The following is a 23270-nucleotide window of genomic DNA, read 5'->3' as shown; positions in this document are numbered from 1 at the left end:
ACTCTAAAATATCTCCCTGAGAGGTAGGACGTGAACCAGTGAAGGGTGGATCCTGAGATACCAAGCTCAGTGGCTGTGGAGAGGAGGATTTGATGGTTAACTGTATCAAAGGCAGCTGACAGATCCAGCAGCAAAAAGGCTGAGGACTGACCAGCAGCTCTAGCTGAGCGTAGTGATTCCATAACCAACAGTGCAGTCTCGGTAGAGTGACCCTGCTTAAAGCCAGACTGATTCGGGTCGTACAGGTTGTTCCTAGAAAGGAATTCAGAGATTTGGTTAAAGATTGTACACTCAAGTATTTTTGATAGGAAGGGCAGTAGTCTGTAGTAGTAGACTACCGGTCTGTAGTTTTCAACCTGGGCTGGGTTGAATGTAGGTTTTTTGAGCGGCGGGGTGACTCGGGCTTGCTTAAATGCGGTGGGGAAAACACCTGTTACAAGTGAGGAGTTGATGATGTCTGTGACTGCAAGGTTAAGTGCAGGAGAAATGTTCTGTAGCAGGTTGGATGGTATTGGGTGCAGTGGACAGGTAGTGGGACGAGAGTCCAGCAGAGGTTTGGAGATTTCCTCCTCGGTCAGAGGAATGAGGAGAGTGTGGCCCTGTTAGCTAGCAGCTAAAAACTGAGTTGGTCAGGCTCAGAGAACTGGTCACTGATGGCAGAGACCTTATCAGTAAAAAATGAGGCAAAGATGTCTCCAGTGAGTAGAGTGGAGGGTGGAGGAGGAGGCAGTTTGAGGAGTGAGTTAAAAGCAGAGAACATTTTCCGCCCGTCTGTGGCGCCACAGATCTTGATCTGATAGTAAGTGGTCTTAGCAGTTTTTAAACTGCAGGAGAATGATGTTAGGAGATCCTGATAGCCACTGAGGTCAGTGGACTCTCTGGATTTATGCAATTTTCTCTCTGCTGCTCTGATTTCCACCCTTTGCTCTCTGATGACTTCAGTGAGCCATGGACTGGGGGGTTGATGTGAGCAAGTTTGGATGTTAGAGGGCAGAGATTGTTAAGAGAGGTGGCTAGTGAGGAGCAGAGTGTGTCTGTAGCCTAAATGACTGGGAGTGAGGAAAATTCACTATGAGGAGGCAGGGTAGCCAATTGGAAAGTTGAGTCGGTGTGAGGGGCCGGATGTTGCGGTAGAAGGAGAACATTTGTGGAGGAACATGAGGATGTTCTGGTAAGGTGACTGCAAACTGAATATAGAAGTGGTCAGACAGATGTAGGGGAGTGACAGTCAGATTTGCTGTGGAGCAGTTCCATGTCAAAATCAGATAAAGGGTACTGCCAGCTTTGTGTTTGGGAGGGGTGGAGACCTGTCTTGAGGTCAAAGGAGGACAGAAGTGACAGGAAGTTAGCTGTTTAGGTTTTGTCAGTATGGATATTCATGTCTCCCATGACTATCAGTGGTGTGTCGTCATCAGGCATGGCTGAGAGTAACATGTCAAGTTCGACAACAAAGTTCCCCAGTTGACGCCCTGGTGGGTGGTATATGACAACCACAAACAGCTTAACAGGAGCAGTGACTCTGCATGGTATTCAAAGGAGGAGTTGATGTTAAGTGGTGAAAAGCTTAGTGAATTTCCAGTGTTTGGAAATGAAGACCCCTATACCCCCTCCGCGCCCAACAGGATGGGGTGTGTGTGAGAAAGCCAGTCAACAGAGAGAGCAGCTGGAGTGGTAGTGTTTTCAGGATGGATCCAGGTTTCTGTCAGGGCTAATACCTGAATGTCTGTAAGATTAGCAAGTACTTGGATAATACAGCCAATTGGCTATTTCATAGACCAAGAGTAAAGGAGGACTGAGTAGAAGAAGCTTTTCTGACTGAAATGAGGTTTTCAGGGTTGCACTGTCTATGACAGGTGCATTTTTTTTCGAAAGCCTTGGATTACAGGGATATCTTTGTAGCACATGGTGAGAGAGGCGAGTTAAGTGAATAAATAGTAGAAAGGGACTCACAGTTCAGTGTCCTCACCCGGTGGACTCACGCAGGTAGACTCACAGGTCTTTACACAATTCGGTCTTAACACAATAAGGGCTGACACACAGGGGCTGTCGCTACTGCTGATGCTACAGCACAGTTTATGTTTAAATAACAGGAAGTATCACGGCAGAACCCACCCCTTTCAGATTTTCACAGAAAGGCAACAATAGAGGGTGTGAACCCTGTTAGTGACCCACCAATTGAAACTCAGAGAGTGAAACCAGAAAGTGCTCTTCTCCAACAAAGCCAGACAACAGCCTGACAACAGCTACAATCACAATCAAACTCCAAAATAAAGTTTCAAAAACACTCACCAACCAACTATGGCCTATGTTCTAGTTCAGAGCTTGTGTCAGAACTCGTGTTGCTTGTAAACATTAGCCACATCTTGGTATCAAAATGGCAGCTGCACTCTGACCTTTTGATTGATACTTCACTTGACCCAATAGGAGCTTCCATGTCCTGTCCACAGCTTACAATAGCCAACAAGAGTCCGCGTTGAAAGGAGGTGCCTGCCCCTCTTCTTTTGTGTAGGAACAGATTCTGCCGGTGACTGGCGCTTCAAATAGCCAATGAAATTCCAAAAATGACCATATGATGCTTTATTGCTTTTTATAAAGCCACAACATGGAAATTACATAAATATAAATAGTTTGCTGTGATTCACTTTTTATATGAACTGCTTTTCCACCATAGCACTTGTTTTGACTCTTTTATTTGTTTGGTGTATGGTGACTATAAGTGTAGTCCATTTACCATATCAAACTTTTTCAAAATTCACACAATCCCTTTAAGAGAAAATACTGATACCACACTGAAATACTACTAGTAGTAAAACTCTTGCAATCCCAACCTTACTTAAATTAAAGTCTGTAACTATCATACCCCACTCTCCCCTATCTAATCATCCAAAACATGTACTGTATTAGCACCACTCACTCTATTAACACACAGTATCTGCATTATTTGTTTGGTGTATGATGCAGTCCATTTACCACATCAAACTTGTTAAGACTCCATGCTGTGGCCCCATTGTGTTTTTCAGCTAATAAGTCACAGCTATAGGTCATCTGCAGGCATCTGTTCGCAAAAACATATTTAGGCAGAAATAAAAATCTTATACTTCAGTGTGTACGTCTTTCAAACTATGTACAGTTATGGTTACAGACTCTCTCCACCTCCCTACACACATATTTTGGTTGTAATTCATTCAAAGAGGCAAAACACACAATAAACAAAGTTAAAGATGATTTGACTGATAGCATTATTTTTCTTTTTTCAAATTTTCTATAGAGATTGCGCTAATATCGTCATTATGAACTCTTTTGGCCACGATAATTGTGTTGTGAAAATCTGATATCAAGACAGCCCTATAGTCCAGTAATAGGAATTTAGAAGTTATTAAGTAATGTGTGGAAAAACTATTATATGCTCAATTTCGATGCCATATGTCAGAACAAGGTCAAGGGTGTTTGTTAAAACAGTGAGTAGGTTTATTTACACTCTGAGAGAAGCCAATTGAGTCGAATGGTGAGATAAACACAGTGCTAAGGCTATCATTATCAATGTACACATGTATATTAAAGTCACCTACTATAATTACTTTATCTGTACTAAGGACTAGATCTGATAAAAACTGAGAATTCAGATAAAAATTCAGACTACGAGCCAGGAGGACAGTACACTATAACAAATAGAATTGGCTGGGAAGTTTTTTAAGTTGGGTGTGAAAGACTGAGAATGAGGCTTTCGAATGAGTTATAATTAAGTTTAGGCCTAGGGTTACTTATTAGGCTTGAGTTGAAAATGGCTGCAACTCCATCTCCTTGGCTGGTGTCTCGAGGAGTGTGAATATTAATATGACTTGGGGGACTGGATTCATTTAGGCTGACATATTCTTCATGACACAGCCAGGTTTCAGTAAGACAAAATAAATCAATATAAAAATCTGAGATTAGATTGTTTATTAATATGGCTTTAGATAACAGATCCACATTTAATGCTCCTATTCTGTTGTACTACTGCATTAGTGGTGTTTATTGTTTTTAGATTTTATGAGTGACTCCTCTTTTGTTTACTTTAGATTTAACTGATTTAAGTGGTCGGGGGCAGACACAGTTTCTATGTAGTTTTGGGTGGATAACTGCTCTAATGGAAGCGCAGAGAAGTGTGTAGTCTGCCTCCTGGTCTCAACTCTGGGTTGTCATGGCTTTGGTCTACTGATAAACTCAGCCATATTTCTAGATATGAGAGCAGCTCCATCCAAATTGTATGTATGCAGTCCCTCCTAATCAGACCAGGTCTTCTCCAGAAAGTTTGCCAATTGTCTATGAAGTCCACATTGTTTGCAGGACACCACCTTGTTAACCAGTGGTTTAATGATGACATGCGGCCAACATTGTCTTTGCATACGTACACACCAACTCAGCATTAATTTTGACCTGAGTTATCTTATGTGCAATGTTGACTTTCTGACCTGATAGAACCAAATATTGTCTAAGCAAGGGTTCCATGAATACGCTCAGGACATTTCATGGCAATATACAAGCTGAGACAGCCCTCTCAAGAAAAATTACAGCACACACACACAGAGTTCCAAAGCAGGAGATTCTCATAGAATAGTGAAAAGGTGTAGGGAGATGGTCAAGGATTGACGTGCATACTACAACCTTGAGGACCTGGAAAGACTGGGATTCATACCTAGTCTACAAACAGTCAACACTGGCTTCTCTTAAAGGTTCTATATATAGGAATCAGAAATTCCTTCTCCTTAGTGATATCTGTGGCTGTTAAATTAACTGCAGTCGACATCCTAGCGCTTGCGGCGCAAGACCATTGCAGGTGATGTCTTTTTCCTTGCTTACACTTCACATAAAAGATCTCTAACGTTGTGTTTTGCACCGTGTTTCAGCAAAGCATCCCTCACTCCCAGTCAGTCAGCCCCCCCTCTGTACATGTGCTCGCTCACACACAAACACACACACAGAGGATCCTACTGCACTTTGGCCGCTGCCTGGTGTGAGCCAATCTGTACACCCAGCTTGCACAAATATGCGTTACCACCCTCACCTGACCCAACCCACAAACCACCAACTGGCAACTTTTTTTTACTGTGTTTACTAAACACTCGTAGGCTCAGTGAGCTGTGGCCAGGGAGCAATGCACTGCGGTTGGGGAGCAGCACGCTATGGCCATGCAGCAACAAGCTGTAGTCAGGGAGCAATGCACTGTGGCCAGGGAGCAACAGGCTGTTTGGGCAGCAATGCGCTGTGGTCAGGGAGCATCACGCTGTGGACAGGGAGCAACTCGCTGTGGCTGGGGAGCAATGTACTGTGATTTTGATGTGAAATGTGTGTTTATTACAACCTTTGGACTACCAACAGGAAAAACAAAAGGAGTAAGCTATGTTCTGCTTTCGCTCTGGAGCTGGTTTTCTGCTCCTTTGCTGAGGAAATAATGTTTTAGTTGTGTGTGCTCAGGAGTGGGTGACTTGTCATTGTGGGGGTGTTTTGTTGTGAAATGTGTAGTGGTTGATGGAGGCAGCTAGCTGTCTCATTAGCTGGACAACTAATATCTGCAGGGTGTTTCTAATCAGATAGCACTGTTCTTGTTGTGTTGTTGTGTCATTATGCTGGTTGTTTGTTGACATTAGTGGGAGAGAGGCAAGGCACTTGGGAGTGCGCAAAAATGTCACTTCTGTTGGATTTTTGTGGGAAATCCGGCCCACGTCTTCCACATAGAAATTGGTCCACAGGGTGTTACAGACAACCCAGAAAGTTGGGGAATGTCTCATTTTTCACATTACATTACTACTCGTAACTCACTGGCAATATAAACGATTAAGACGTAAATTGCTTCACAATTCTACATATAGAACCTTTAACCATGGAATCTACTTATTCTAAACATTGCAACAATCTTTTCCTAACCTTAACCAAATAATTATTTTATTTGCATTATCTAAACAACAGCAACAATATTTTGAGAGATGAAACTGAATGCTTCTCCATGTTTAGTTTTGACTCTCGGGACAGAAAGCAGACCTGTCCCAGACAATGTGAGAGGTCTGGATGGTTAATAACGTAGCAGCAGATCAGAAATGTATTTTGGCCCTAAACCATTCAGTGCTTTATAAACCACAGCAGCATTTTAAAATCAATTCATTGACAAACAGGAAGCCTTTGTCAAGATCTGAGAACTGAAGTGATGTGACCAAATCTGATCTTAGTGAGGACTCAAGCAGCAGTATTCTGAATCAACTGAAGCTGTCTGATCAATTTTTGAGAAAGATAGCATTACAGTAGTCTATTGAAGATAAACACATGGACAAGTTTTTCCAAATCCTGTTGAGACATAAGTCCTTTAAAGTCTGTGTAAAGGAAAATCAGAGATTTCTTTTGAAACACATTATACGTGTTAGAAAATAATTGCTGAAAACATGTGAAAAGACTGTGAACTTTGTAGTTCTGTATTGTAGAGTTAGAGTGTTAATCTGTTTTTCATCATTTCTGTGTTCAGGAGTTTTTGGGCTGGCCTGAAATGGTAGATCAATGACGTGGGGGGGTACTAGCATGACCCCTATCCTAACACTTAGCGCCTTAGCATCAGCTGGGTGTCTAATCTGTTGTTTGCTTATGGCAGCATACAGTTCTTTCATTGCAAGCTTAGCTTTAGCATCCGGGGGATGTATGCTGCAATCACAACAGTAGATGTAACTCTCTGGGCAGATAGAAAGGTCTACACTTAACTATGAGATATTCTAGGTTAGCAGAGCAGTGCCTCTCGATAATGGCATTGTTTTTCCACAATTTTGAAACCTAATTTATACACTTGGCGAGTCCACTACATCAAGATTTCTGGCTTGGTTTGTGGTTTTTAACATTACAAAATTGAAGCTGAGCACTGACTTCTTCTTTAGCTCCAAAAACAATTACTTCAAATTTATCTTTGTTTAATTGAAGAAAAATTTGGCACATCCAATCATGGATTTGTTCAATGCACTTACTCAGTGCTTGTATTGGACCATCGTCCCTTGTGATATGGTTATGAAAATTTGTGTTGTCTGCATAATTATGGTAAGACATTTTGTTGTTTTCCATAATTTGAGTGGGAGCATGTAGATGTTGAACAGAAGAGGCCCCTGAATGGAGCCTTGGGGATCTCCACATTATTATTGTCTGCTCAGATGCACAATTACCTATAGACACAAAGCAGTCCCTGTCCCTGCACAGTACTGAGCTGGTAAGACTCAAACCAGCTCAGTACTGGTTGCCGGCTGTGTTTACTGATACTGAGTCTTTTTGCTGCTCTTAACTCAGTTAATTCTGCTATATTTCTCATTACTGTGGATAAATACCTGCTGCACATTTAACCTTATGCTAGTTCTACTCAAGCACTCTTAGCTCTCCTTCTTTTAGCGACTTTTCTTGCTGATCCTACAGTTGTTAGTTATTTTAGCTGTGCAGTTAGCTTAGCAGCTAACTTAATCTAAGCAGTTAACGATGGCTTCTCTCTCCCTCTTGCTCTCATGCTCTCTCTTGCTCGATGTGTCATATGTTTAGTTATTCCTCTGTCTCCTTTAGTGATGATGGTATGTGTAATAAATATAGCTTATTTGCAGTATTGGAGGCAAGGATCAGTGAATTGGAAGTGTGGCTCCACACCATGGAAAACCAATCACTAGCTAATGTAGTTAGCAAGCCCCCAGTAGCCAGTGCGGACCGACCTAGCGTAGCTCCTACTCCCCCGGTAGTTCCCAAGCAGCTGCAAAGCCAGGGTTGCTGGGTGACTGTCCGAAGGAAGCATAGCCCTAAGCAGAAGCCTATGGTTCACCACCAACCAGTTTGCGTTTCAAACAGGTTCTTCCCAATCAGTGACACACCCGCTGAGCAACAAACTCTGATTATTTGCAGCTCCATAGTGAGAAACATGAAGTTAGCAACACCAGCAGCCATAGTCAAATGCATTCCTGGGGCCAGATCGGTCGACACTGAATCACATTTAAAACTGCTGGCTAAGGCTAAGCATAAATATGATACAATTGTTATTCATGGCAGCGGGAATGACTCCCAATTACGCCAATTGGAGGTCACTAAAATGAATGTCGAGTTGGTGTGTACATATGCAAAGACAACGTCGGACCCCAGAGTTTTATCTGGGCCCCTGCCAAATCTGACCAGTGATGACATGTATAGCCACATGTCATCATTCAACCGCTGGCTGTCGAGATGGTGTCCAGCAAACGATGTGGGCTTCATAGACAATAGGCAAACTTTCTGGGGAAGACCTGGTCCGATTAGGAGAGACGGCATACATTTCACTTTGGATAGAGCTGCTCTCATATCTAGAAATATGGCTGAGTTTATAAGTAGACCAAAGCCATGACAACCCAGAGTTGAGACCAGGAGGCAGAGTTGCAGCCCTACATGCGCCTCCATTAGAGCAGTTACCCACCCAAAACTACATAGAAACTGTGTCTGTCCCCTGACCACTTAAATCAATTAAATCTAAAATAAATAAAAGAGGAGTCACTCTCTAAAAATATAAATATAAATTAACACCACCTCTTCAATAATTCAACAGAATAGGAGAATTAAATTTAGATCACTATCATCTAAAGCCATATTAGTAAATGATCAGTCCTAGATTATGGTATTGATTTATTTTGTCTTACTGAAACCTGGCTGTGTCATGAAGAGTATGTCAGTCTAAATGAATCCACTCTCTCCAGTCATATTAATACTTACACTCCTCAAGACACTGGCCAAGGAGGTAGAGTTGCAGCCATCTTCAACTCAAGCCTAATTATCAACCCTAGACCTAAATTTAATTATGACTCGTTCGAAAGCCTTGTTCTTAGTCTCTCACCCAACCTGGAAAACTTTACAGCTGATTCTATTTGTTATAGTGTACCGTCCTCCTGGCTCGTAGTCTGAATTTTTATCTAAATTCTCAGAGTTTTTTTTATCAAACTTAGTACTTAGTGCAGATAAAGTAATTGTAATAAGTGATTTCAATATTCATGTGGATGTTGATAATGATAGTCTTAGCACTGCATTTATCTCATTATTAGACTCAATTGGCTTCTCTCAGAGTGTAAATAAACCCACTCACTGTCTAAACTACACCCTCAATCTTGTTCTGACTTATGGCATCGAAACTGAACATTTGATAGTTTTTTCACAAAATCCTATTTTATCAGACCATATCAATGAAGCCAGATGAAACCAGTCAGTTAACTTAACTCCAAGCATGCCTTAAGGACATAAAGACATGGATGACCTGCAATTTCTGCTACTAAACTCAGACAAAACTGAAGTTATTGTACTTGGCTCTAAACACCTTAGAAACTCATTATCTAATGATATAGCTACTTTAGATGGCATTACCCTGGACTCCAGCTCCACCATAAAGAATATGGGAGTTATCTTTGATCAGGATATGTCTTTTAACTCCCACATAAAACAAATCTCAAGGACTGCCTTTTTTCACTTACGTAATATTGCAAAAATCAGGTACATCCTTTCTCAAAAAGATGCAGAAAAAATAGTCCACACATTTGTTACTTCTAGGCTGGATTATTGAAATTCCTTAGGCTGCCCAAACAAGTCTCTAAAGATTCTCCAGCTGGTCTAGAACGCAGCTGCACATATACTGACAAAAACTAGAAAAAGAGATCATATTTCTCTCATCTTAGCTTCACTGCATTGGCTTCCTGCAAAATCCAGAACTGAATTTAAAATTCTTCTCCTCACCTACAAAGTGCTTAATGGTCTAACACCATCATATCTTAAAGAGCTCATAGTACCCTATTATCCCACTAGAACACTGTGCTCCCAGAATGCAGGCTTACTTGTGGTTCCTACAGTCTCCAAAAGTAGAATGGGAGGCAGAGCCTTCAGCTATCAGGCTCCTCTCCTGTGGAACCATCTTCCAGATTTGGTCCGGGGGCAGACACCCTCTCTACGCTTAAAAATTTCCTTTTTGATAAAGCTTGTAGTTAGGGCGAGCCAGGCTCGCTTTGGACCAGCCCTTAGTTATGCTGCTATAGGTCTAGACTGCTAAGGGACTTCCCATGATGCAGTTTTTTGTGCTTTCTCATCTCGCAGGAAACCCCAGGATCCGGCCCAAAACTTTGCAGTCCTGTTGGTGTCTTTCTCCAGCTATGGCTGCTGTTTGTTGTTGCTAATCACATCCCTGTTACTATTATTGTTATTGTTATTGTTGTTATTCTACTTCTCTGTGTCTCCACCCTCCCCTCCCCCTCCCTCTTTCTTTCCCTCTCAACCAACCAGTAACCAGATTATGGTCTAGACCTGCTCTATGTGACAAGTGCCCTGAGATGACTTTTGTTTTGATTTGGCGCTATATAAATACAATTGAATTGAATTGAATTGAATTACCTGTCAAGACAGGAACTGAGAAAGCTACCAGCACATTTGGCCCCAGCTTGTCCTGGGAATAGTCATAAGTGCCATTAGCCTTGTAGCCTGGACCCAGCAGATATAAGTTAGAGCTTGCTGTATTTTGTCAGTTTGTCTTGATAATTGGATGTGCTGTGCTTCTATAAGGCTGGGGAGACAGAGGATGATTGCAATGCCACCGTGGAGTGGTTGAGTGGGATGGGGCATTGTAACTGTGTTAAAAACTGGCTGAGGACTTAAAGCCAATGGTGGAGGTGGACGCCAAGGAGGGTTTAGGGGAGAGATAATGGGAGTAGGGTGGGGGAAGGGGCGGGGTGTAAGTTTGGCCCCAGTAGTCACCAGCTCTTTCACCTGGTCAGTGAACTCCAGGGTGGGTGGGGTGAGAAAGGGTGACTTGAAATGAGGGTGACCTGGATGGGGTCTGGGGGATGAAGAAGGTGAATCCTCACAGGGTGGAAAATCTCCCTCTTGGCTCTGTCTCATGTTTAATGCTCTCTTCAGGCGGGAGCTGAGGCGGGTCTCTTTCAAGGTTTGCACTGCATTGTGTTATGTCTTCTTGTTTTGATTCCTCTTGTCTCTTGCCCTTGGCAGAGGGCCTTTAACACAGATGTCACTAATGAGAAGGAATTTCTGATTCCTACATATGGAACCTTTAAGACAAATTCCATCTGCCTTAAAAAGATGTCTACAGTCCCGGAAAAAGATGAGATTGTCAATAAAATGCACTGAATGGATGGTACATGCAGTTGAAAGCCATGTGTTCAGTCAGCAAGTCTCCTGAATCTCTCAACTCCTCTTCTGACTGGCGGTAGAGGGCCACTGATGAACAGCATTCAGAGAGCTGACTGTGTTCAACAGATCAATAAAGTCTCATTTCAGTACTTCAGACTGTTGTTTCACAGCATCATTGGTATCTATTAGCACTATGATATCTTTCACAGTTGGGTGTGCAGCCACAATATACAAGATTCATTCTGCCAAGCCAGAGACCATATCCTTGGGAAAGCGGAGTATTTTGGTGTACTTACTGCACATCTTTCACAGCAAAGTCACCCACAATCAGAGTTTGGGTCTTTCTCTGTAGCCTTTTGCTTTCAGACTTACTCTCAGTTCTTACCCTGCTATGTGAAGAAGAGAAGGGCATCCATCCATCTAGGTCATCTGACAGAAATTCAGGGTCCTGCAACACTGGAGTAAATCTGTTTTCAAGTTGTACACTTGGCTGGTGGGAAGGTTTGTTCATAGTTCTCCCTTTCGTAGATGTCTACAGCTGTGTCCTACTAAGAACAGGGGTTGAAGAAGTGCTCTACCTGGATGATAATGCAGGTCAGCCAGGCACATCACAAATCTCAGTGCTCTGGGCTCTGCCTGTTACTCAACCTTCACATTTCAAAGGCAAATGATTTACTTTTAGGTTTTTCTCCAAGAGAGTTCCAGGGAGGACTACCACTTGTAGATTTATTACCTGATACACAGCCATTCTGTTTCTTGGTAGTCTCTTTTGTGCTAATTAGCCTTGTGATAGCCTGCTGTTGTACACTGTTTTGAGTCCATGGTAAAGTCCATGGCATTCACTTCCACGTTCACTTCAAACTGGTGGATTTTGGTTTCAAGCACTGCAATCTTCTGTAGAAGTTTGTGAAGGTTGTCTGTGGATAAAGGGGGTATCTTGCTGCGAATTAGCTTTAGCTAAGTACCACATTTCAAGTCACTGCTGTACAGGCTTGTGCTGTTGGTAGGCTGCGCTTGTGTAGTACTGAGGTCATAAAAGTGTCAAAAAATATGGCAATAGCCTACTATATCTAAATAAATGACAGTCCCAATGATTTGTAAATATTCAGGAGCTGGTGCTCATAATTTCTAGCAGAAACAAAAAGAAAATTAAAGCTGCAAGCAGCGATGATCGGGCCTTTGCACCCTTACGCACGTCTGGGCACAGATTAGTCGAAGGGCTTTTTTTGTAGGCATGCAGATGTGTTCAGGACTGGACTCATATCAAACATTACACGAAGGAATTAAATATCATTTCCTGTGTCCACTATGTGCTGCTAGAGAACACTTCATGTTGCTGTATATCAACTGTAGACCACATCTTGAAAATCTTATGTGAATCTGATGAAGTTTGTCATATAAGGCAGACTTCCTCTTGCTAGTAGGTGGCACTATGACTGTGACTCAATATTGACATGTAGATGTGTTCAGGACAGGATTCTTATCAAGCATGAGAAATGTGGTGCAGACTGGACAATGTACATTCAAGCTACAACTTCCTGCTTCATGGCGAAACACCAAGTCTTCTTGGTGTGCCAGGGTGTATTACTAGCACAGATACTGAGACTGACTCGCCACAGTGTCCTCACACTTTCTGCCCCTCAGTGAAAGGAAACAACTAATAAGTACTTTGTATTTTTTCTGCAAAAAAACAACAAACGCACGTCAAAGTGTTTGGGCAAGATACTGAACCCCAATTTGCTCCCAACGGTTGTGCCAGCACCTTGCATGGTAGCGTGCTGCCATCGATGTGTGGCTGTGAATGGGTGAATGAGCAGCAGTAACACTATGAAGCACTTTGGATACAAATGCTATATAAATGCAGCCACTTGCGTCTCTTATTTTCTGTGACTTTTTTTTATGCTTTGCACAATAAATAACATGACAGATATGGAAGAAATACAATACTAAATCATGTTTCCTGTCACTTTAAAATGATTTCTTGACTTCTTGTCACTTGTGTTTCAGCAATAAGGCACTTAAATCTAATAAACACTGATTTGTCCAGTAGACCATGAGCATTGATGAGGTCAACCACTGATTTTGGGTGATAAGGCCTGGCCTGCAGTCATCGTGTTGCCACATAAGCTCACTATTGTCTAAAATATAATTGTGTGCTGGAACAAAGGGGCCTAAGCCAGGAAGAACAGACACAGAAAAAAAATAAACCTTTAAAATTCCACAGGAGAAGAAACAAGAAATTAAAAAGAGTAAATAAAAATATTCATGTATACAGGTTAAAATTATTCATAATTGAACAAATAATATTGTGTGTGTGTGTGTGTGTGTGTGTGTGTGTGTGTGTGTGTGTCTGTGTGTTATGTTCCCATCCTGTCTGTCCCATGTGAACCAGCTGGAGGTGATAATGCTTATAGGAGCCCCTCTCCTGAGACCAGTGTAAATAAAAAGCCATGAAATTAGCTCTCCTTAACCTCTGTAACCCCGACAATACACACCATGGATACACCCCCATACACACAAACACAAGGCATGCTCCCACAGGGCCATTTGACATGAGAGCCGTCTGGGCAATGATGACAAAGAAACGACAAAAAACAAGTCGCCAGAGATTACCAGATGAGCCTTCCTGCTTAAAGATGCACTAGGAATCCTCTAAAAAAAACAAAAAAACCCAACAAAAACATCATAACCACCTACTCATGTCAGAATGGAATGGTAAAGGTAAAAGCTTTTCCTAACACATAACTGGTTTAATCATTAATGCGGTTTATCACACATAAAGTGCACAGGCACAAAGTAGACTTCTGGGTTAGATCTTGAATCCCTTGCCCACTTTCATGGTAAAACCTACATTGTATACCTCTCAAACCAAAATGACAAATTAGTCAATTTTAAGCCAATTCAATCCTTATATTTGCAGGATGATTAATAAAAATAATGCATTTTTCCCACTGGTGCCATGTGGAAAAAATAAACTTCTGAGAATTGTGATATAGTCATAATTTCACATTTAGTCTCACAATGCTAGGAATAAAAAATAAAAGCTGAAAAAATGTCTTATTATAAAAAAAGAGAGACAATTATGACTTTAATCTCACAATTGTGACCCTGGATTATGAATTTAAGTAAATTATATAAAGTAGCCTTATCCTCATTCCTTCCATTTTAACTGATTTGCATTCTGACTAAAGAAAAACCCATAAACCCATAAATTCACACAACATAATTCAGCACTGATGGTAATTTTATACAAATTTTATCCTTCATACTTTTTAGGTGTTAAAAAGATAGAAAAAAAGATTTTAAAAAAGGATGGATTGAGACAAAATAATGTACATCATACCCGAAAATATACTTACATTAAAACTGAAAGTATATATGGAAAATGATGCAGGGAAGATATGGGGAATAAGGGAAGATATGATGTAATTATATTATCATATTGTGTAACCGTTTAACACTAATTTGTTGTGTATATATAACAGCTGCATATAACATGTTATTGCGCTGTACTTTTAGTGATTTTATGTGATTTTGTGCATTTTTGCCATATATTTGCAAGGAGGTCCAAGTGTTAATACAGTTCATAAAAATGAGATCAAACAGCATCTTGGAACTATTGAACTATTGCACCTAGTGCTGACAGCTTGCTCAATTCCTGTCTTGATAGGTAATAAAAAAGAATGGTGAATCTGCTAAGCAACAGGAAGCATCCAACCAGTTCTGCAAGTTTATTAAATTTAGCATCCATTCCTCACCAGCCACATCCTGTCCCAAAAAAATTGGGCAGATAATGCTTTTAATACATTAAATTTAGCGTTATTAAATGTCATGTCTTTGACAGGAAAAACATTGTTAATCAATGATTTTATCATCAAGCACAATCTCGATTTTATGTTTTTAACTGAACTTGAACTTAACTTGTTAGACTAACATAACAGTGCAGCTATTCTTATTGAGTCAACCCTTCCCACCTTCAGTTTTATGAGTGAAGCTAGAGTGCATAAGAAGGGAGGTGGAGATGCCATTTTGTTTAATGATTCAATTTGTAATGCAAGCAGATACCTTATGGAAATTTTGCTTCTTTTGAATATGTGGCTCTTCAGCTGAATTCCTCTTCTTGAGCTGACATGGCCGAAAATATTGGTATCCTTCCACCTGTTTTTTAAAAAAACTAAATTTTTATATTATTAAGTTGAAACTGACAGAAGTATATGGTATACATCATTCTTTGTTTCACATTGAATATAATTGAAACTTTGCTTCTGATTTACAACTTAACATATTATGTAATACAATAAAACAAATGAAAATGGTATCTTGAAAAAGACATGGATAATCCTCACCAGCCATGGTTACTCCTGGCTTGTTTAGTTTTCCCCCCCGCTAGTTTGTGATTTTGTCCGCTCCATTTCAGTGTGCCAGTGCACCACATAACATGTAATGAAAAAGGCTGGGAAAACTGTTTAAATGGAGTGTAAATGGAGTAATCTGCCTGTAATCTTTGTAATCTGTCAGCCAGCAGCAGCAACCACGTAATCGTCAACTGACTAAACACACAATATCGGCCTACAGGGGCTGACATTTCCGACAAAGCCATGGTAGCTTTCCTAGCTGACAAATAACTGCCAGCATGGACAGTAATGTTCACACTATGATTTTATTGACGCCTGATTGACATTCATCAGTTCACCGTTTTATCAATCTTCCTTGACTTGTTTGTGTTTGCATGGGCCATGTAATCGTGGTGACATAAACGCCACTCTCAAGGCTGAAATCTGGCGGCAGATCTGGCATATCAGCCAACTACGATAACTGTCCAGCGGTGTGCAGACTCTGGCTACTCAGCGCTGTACCAGCGTGGTAATGGTGCAGACCCATTCACAGCACATAGTGGTCTGAACTAGCCGCCCGCCCATTTAGAGGGAAGCTATGGTTATGATTGATCAATTTACTGTCATTTGAATTACTCAGCCCTCTGTAAAAAATTATAGCTGAACCACCAATTACATTACATTACTTTCATTTAACCCTTCACATTCCAACACAAACTGAATAGTCAGGTTTGAATGGTTTATTTTCTCAGAAATGTTTTGTGAGTCCTGTCACCATACAGCAGTAAAACAATATTTTGAAAAGAAAAATGTATTTAAAATAAATACAAAATGCAGCCATTTAAAGGTGTATGTCCCTCCTTTATGTCGAAATATAAAAAAAAACGAGTCCCTCCCAGTGCTTAAAAAATTATTTGATGTGCCTCCCCCATTTTACACCAATTTCCAGTCAGTCCATTACTGGACTGACTGGAAAACTGGGTGGGACTTTCTGGCCAAACTGGTTTGAACCCTTCTTAAAGGACAGGGACTACTTTGTGTTTATAGGTAATTACACATCGGAGTGGACAAAAATGACATACAGAGTTCCCAAAGGCTCCATTCTGGGGCCTCATCTATTCAACATCTACATGCTTCCACTGGCTCAGATTATGGAAAACAACAAAATATGTTACCATAATTGTGCAAATGACACACACATTTACATAAGCATGTCACCAGGGGACTATGGTCCAGTACAAGCACTGGGTAAGTGCATTGAACAAATCAGTGATTGGATGTGCCAGAATTCTTGATATAGTCATGGACACAGACCTGAATTTCAACAACCACATTAAGACAATTCCAAAGCTAGCTTACTGTCACCTGAAGAATATATCATTAATTAAAGGACTTATGTCTCAGCAGGATTTATAAAGCACTGAATGGTTTAGGGCTAAAATACATTTCTGATCTGCTGCTATGTTATGAACCATCCAGACCTCTCAGCTCGTCTGGGATGGGTCTGCTTTCTTTTTCCAGAGTCAAAACTAAACATAGAGAGACAGAATTCAGTTTTTATGCTCCACATATCTGGATTAAACTCTCAGAAAACTGCAGGTCTACTCTCTCAGTTCTTTTAAATCAAGGCTGAGGACTTTTCTGTTTGCTGCTGCCTTTTATTAGCCTAATTCAAATTTGAGGCTTCTGATTAATATCTTACACTGCACTGTAACTTTTATTCTCCTGTTTTATCTGTATTGTTCTAGTTTAGCTTATTTTATATTTCCAATTTAACACTTTTTAAATTGTATTTAAATGTCTTTTTTATATCGCCTTGTGTTGCTTTTACATTCTGTCTTAATGCCTTTTATGTTTTATGTAAAACACTTTGAATTGCCTTGTTGTTGAAAAGTACTATACAAATAAACTTGCTTTGCCTTACCTTGCACCTGATCATCACCATACAGTGGATGATACAACAGTATTATGATATTGTGACATCCAGTTTTGCTGTTTAAACAGTTTAAGCAAACTTAGAACTTTGAAAAACATAAAATGTGAATGCTTTTCTTCAGGATTTCTCATCCTGATGAGGTAAAATGAAAAATGTAGAGAAACAGTCAATCAATAACTATGTCCTTAATGTTTGACATGGTTTATAATGATCTCAGTCTGATTAACAAGTCAGTGATTTCAATTCCAAACTCTAGCCTCTGCCTTCACATAGCCAGATCACCTTAAGTCATGTCAGTGCTATTTCTGGCAAAATGTGTTTGAAAGCTATTTGGGGGGCTGATCAGAATGAAAATCTGGCATCAGTTTGCCTATGGCTTGTAGCCTAATCATCAGAATCATCATCACTCCTCTCTCTCCTCTCTTCAAGTAATCAGTATGCTTTGTCCAACAGAGGCGGGCTCACAGCTTGAGGATGATGTCACCATGGCAATGCTGCTCACTGACAGCCTGAGAGGAAATCTACTCTGGGATAGGCTGATGCTGGCCACCACCCACCATCTCCACACATTCCCCATCCAATGAAATGCGCTGTTAGTGAATTAGACACATGGGTTAATTTGTGGTATAACACAGAGACACAGGAGCTCAGTGCAAAATGCCTCTGGGTATCTCTAAACTCATCTTCTTCACACAGTTGGCAAGGACAGTAAATAAAAGGCTGGAGCTGTGTGTGTGTGTGTGTGTGTGTGTGTGTGTGTGTGTGTGTGTGTGTGTGTGTGTGATGATCCTATGCTGTATGTTTTGTGTAACAGATGTGAGAAGGTGAAGGAACCACCGAGCAAAGGATAGTAAGACAAAGGAAAAAGATGGATAGAGCAAGGGGACTGTGGGGAAATGAAAGGAAAATGGGAGGTAAGGAGTGAAGGAAGGAAGAAAAGACAGGGAAGAAATACATAAGGAAAACTATTGTGAAAGAAAATATGAAAATTTAAAAAAAGTTAAGGAGGAAGGATAGAATGTAGGAAGAAGAGACAGGAGAAAAAATCTAAAAAGAAGAATGATGAAAAGAATGAGAGTCATAAGAAAGGGCGATGTGTTCACATATTTGTGTTCAGATCAGGACCCTTATGAAGCATGAGAAATTTGGGGTAGATTGGACGATGTACATTCAAGTTACAACAACTTCCTGTTTCACAGTGAAACCTTAAAATCCAACACATCGCCACATCAAGGGTGTTTGATGAAAACTCAAGATTTTAATAACTTTTCATCACAAAGGTCTTTAGATGACACTGACCAAATTTGAAGTTGCTAGGTTAAATTTCTAGGAGGAGTTTGTTCAAATACATTGCCTGGAAATGGCAAAAACTGCAAGAAAATTGCACAGTAAATTCAAAAGGGCCAACTTCCTGTTGGACTTAGGGTATGGTTCCAAGAGGCTTTTTTATTCATGTTGGCAAGACAGACTCCTGATTATGCCAATCGGAGGTCACTAAAATTAATGTAGAGTCAGTGAGTGAACAAGAATGAGTGTTGGACTAACAGATGGTGGTTTATGTGTGCATATGGACCTGGGGTTATTAAAATTCATGCCATGAGTTTGTTTGATGTTATGTTTTTTAGTGCCATATCTATTAGTGATAACAACAGGAATTATTGCATTGTAAGAAACGTCAAAGGGTCCAAGTCCGGTGGAGAAAGTATTACTGTTAGATGTGGAACTAAAGCAATAGTGACTAAGACCTGGGGGATATCAGTCTCTGGTGGTCTGGTCAGGTAGACAGTTGTGGTCAGCAGATGCACTTGTGTGAACATGCTGTAATCCATATGAAATGTTGGTGCAGAGCAAACGGCTGTCAGTTCTGTTTAAGTGGAGCTTGTCTGGTCCGAAGAGATGCCTCCTGTCCAAGAAAACCTTAAAATTGTCTGTAAAGCCCATGATGTGGGAGTCACAGACTGAGGGGCCTACCTTACATTGTTTTGGGATGAGTCGGCATACAGACAGGAAATGGTGCGGCTAACAGGTCTGTGGCATAGTCCATATTTCCTTTGTACACTCCATGTTTCATTGCAGAATTTATATCCCATTTCAAAACTATTATTATTAAATTCTGTAAATAGATTTAAATTTTAAAAATTTCATTTAATTTTAGTACTACTTTGTTCATTATTATTATTACCTTGCTCTTGTTAATTTTTTATTCATCTATGTTGTGTTTGTGGGAGCAAATGCCAAGACACATTCTTCATATGCTTGCATACTTGGCTAATAAACAGATTCTGATTCGAATGTTCCCTGTTGCACTTGTAGAACTGTGCATGATGTCTATGTCGGAGATACGACTCCCAAAAAGCAACATCCATATCTGTTTCCACCACATAAGAAGCAAGTAATCCAGAAGGCGCTGGAATACATACTCCAAATTCCATCTCTCCAAAGTCTGCAAGGGAGAAGTGATTTGTGTTGACTATCAGAGGGTTAGCAGAATGACTAAGGCTTATGCTTTTCTCATTCATCCTCTTGAGGATAGCATAGGTCAAGTTTAGAAGTTTGTAGAGCAAAACATGTCACAAAGCTTGATCTCCTTAAAGGTTCTATATGTAGAATTGTGAAGCAATTTACATGTATTAATGTTTTCTCTGTTCCATCACCTTAAAAAAACTAATGTTGATCCTCAAATTCTGAACAATTATAGACCAATTTCCAATTTTCCTTTTATGTTGAAATTACTTGAAAGGGCTGTCGCTGATCAACTTACTATGTATCCAACAATCTTTTTGATAAATTACAATTTCCGAAAGTTTGACCATCAAAAACCTTGGAGTAATTTTTGATTCTTGTCTGACATTCCAGTTTCATATCAAGGCTATTACCAAGACAGCATTTTTTCATCATAGTAGTATCGCCAAAATCCGACCTATTCTATTAATGTGTGATGCTGAAACCATAATCCATGTACTTGTACCTTCCAGACTTGATTATTGTAATGTCCTTTTCTCTGATCTCCCTAGTTGTGCAACTAGAAGTCTTCAGCTTGTTCAGAATGCTGCAGTTAGAATCTTGACAAAGACCAGAAAATCTGACCAGATAACACCCATTCTGGCCTCTCTTCACTGGTCACCAGTGCAAGCTAGAGCAGATTTTAAGTTTCTTCTTTTAACTTATAAGGCCTTGCATGGACTTGTACCACCTTACCTATCTGAGCGGCATGCTCTCTTCACTCTGTCAATACTGGTCTCCTGGTCAATTCTTCAGTTAACAAAAAATAAGTTGGCTTTAGAGCATTTACCTACCATGCCTCGTATCTCTGGAATGGCCTTCCATTACATGTTAAAGAAGCAAGTTCAGTTGAAACCTTTAAATCAAGACTGAAAACCTACCTTTATTCACTTCATTACAGCCTACCCTACAATTTAGTCAAGTCCATCATCTTTTTAACATGCCTTTGACATTGATGTTTTTAATGAGGTTGTTTTATTTTAATTTTTAATATTTTATTTGGTTGCTGTATGTTTTGTCCTATGTATTCTTGTTATTTGTAAAGGGTATTGGGACCATGCTGCATGGTGATTCTGCACTTTAAATAAAATTGACTGATTGATGAACGTGGGTGCATGAGCATTCAGCAGAGTGTCTTGGGGATTTGTGCTGTGCAAATCGGGGTACTTTCATCAAGTTGGGCCAGCACCTTGGTGTTCTGGACTATCTTGAAATAGATTAGATCTCTTCTAAATAATTAAAGTAATTATCTATGTAAATCAGATTTTCAAACTGTGTTGAAGGGGATGTGAGCCATGAGTTGCAATTTGCATCAAAACTCGAACTCTTTCTTTGTGTTGTAACTCTGTCACCTCTGAACACATCGACATGATACACATATTTTTAGATTCAGTGTGACTTACACTTCTTGAAGAGCTTATATCATCTCATGTGCATCGTGGATAAACATGCATAAATCTGCTTAGAAATCAGAAAAAAGGCACCCTATAACTCCAGACCTGGGCCTCATCACGTTATTAAGTTGTCTTCAGTATCAAAGTAACCCAGTGATAGTTGTCTACATGTGTACACTGCAAACAGCTAAATACTTTTAATGGTACCAATTTGCCAAAACGTAGAAAAAAAAAGGCTAAAAAAAAAAAAACAGGGCTCAAATTGTAGCCCACAGATAACTCACTGGATCCATGGCAACATTATATTTTCTGTTTACATCCTCCAAAGCATTATGGAGACTAGGGCTGTAGTCTGCTGGTCGACTGGTCGATTAGTTGGTTGATATGCTCTCGTCCGACTAAATTCTCATTGGTCGAATAATCTCTGTGTTATTTTCATGAGGACAAAAGTGCTATATCAACAGCTTTCCAGGAGTAATCCATTATTTCCTGTGGCAGGAGGGACAGACTAACAAATTACCTGTGAAAACAGGGGTGTATTCAAAACACCCCCATTGTTTTCACAACTTTGAACTCGCCAGACCTAATGGAGACTGCTGGGTCTAACTGTACTGAACATTTACTGAAAGTGCTGAACGTTTACTGAATCTGTGTTTCTCCATAATGACACAACGAGAACCCCCGCTAGCCCCCCCCCCCCCAAAAGAAATTAATATTTGATATCCGACAGTATTTGGGAGTCTCTGGGCAGCGCTGTTCCGGTACGTGAGTCAACCTCTGTGTCGTTGCCTGGGAAACTATTGGTAGCGTGGCTCCGTTAAGGAGTATGTTTGCGTAGCATGTGGGAAAGAGCAAGGGGCAGAGAAGTGACAGTGGATGTGAGTGGAGCAGAGGAAAAGGTCAGTAGTAAGTTGTCAGTCTGGCAGTAATTGTACAGTACAGACTACAGTGTGTCAATTAATAAATGCTAAAAAGTCACGTCTGTTGTTTCTCCAAATGCTGGAAAAGTAAAGGGGGTTAGCTCCAAAGTTAGCAACAATGGGCTAGCTAACCTAAAGACACAAAACAGAGAAATACAGAACAGAGAAATGCGTGGCTGCCGAGTTTACTGTGCACTCTGTCCCGTTAACCCCCCCCGCATGTTACTAATCGATTAGTTGAAGATCATGTACGATTTTAGGCGACCAAGATTTTCTTTGGTTGACTACAGCCCTAATGGAGACACTAGTTTCAAAACTGAGAGCATGATTATCATCCAAATCCAAGTGAGACAAGAAACAAAGAATAAAAATAGGAGTAACAAAATCCATTTTCATGTTGCGCTATTAATATTTTTATGACATTATTTATGCTCAAATTCCTATATTCCTGGAACTCTCCTTTATCCATTCACATACAGATATTTGCCCTGTGTTGAAGCCACTGGACAAACACACAAAAATTCCACACAGTCAATTTAACAGTTTTGAAAATCGCAGGGAGTGATGGTATTGGGGGGTGTGATTGGGGGGTGAGGTGAAGGTGGGGGTGGGGGCGGGGGCAGAGCAGTCATCTCAATTTTGTCTTAAACAAAAACAACAAAAACTTTTACCAGTACTATCTGTGCTATGGCATCTAGATAATCTGTATTCCAAATACTTAACAATATACAACAATAGATATATAAGTATGTCTTATTGTATAGCAGGAGTCAAGTGTTGTGTGCAGCTGGACAGCAGAAAGCACAGGGTCCCATACTCGGAACCCAGCTGCAGTAATTGATTTCTACTGCCACACCATGGCTAAATGAGTGGGATTAGTGGACTATGAACAAGGCCTATTTATTATTGGGATGCTCATGATTAGCTCGTTACTCAGCTCACTGAGGTTTATCTAGCCACCTGTCACAGGAGAGAGGGGGACTGTGAGTGGATATGTGTGTTTGTGTTCAGATTCAAGCCTGTGTAGTCAGAAGGTCTCGCCCACAAGTATTAT

General features: G+C 40.4%; 1 protein-coding gene across 7 annotated transcripts in view; it reads right to left on the bottom strand.

Annotated features, from left to right (window-relative positions):
- adck1 (aarF domain containing kinase 1) overlaps positions 1-23270 on the bottom strand; it is a 128969-nt gene that overhangs the window by 64099 nt on the left and 41600 nt on the right. The gene's annotated exons all lie outside the window — the stretch shown is intronic.

The sequence above is a fragment of the Thunnus maccoyii genome, chromosome 16 (genome assembly GCF_910596095.1).
Source record: "Thunnus maccoyii chromosome 16, fThuMac1.1, whole genome shotgun sequence".
Lineage (NCBI taxonomy): Eukaryota > Metazoa > Chordata > Actinopteri > Scombriformes > Scombridae > Thunnus > Thunnus maccoyii.
Note: the sequence above shows the minus strand (reverse complement) of the source record. Positions and strands in the feature narration are given on the sequence as shown.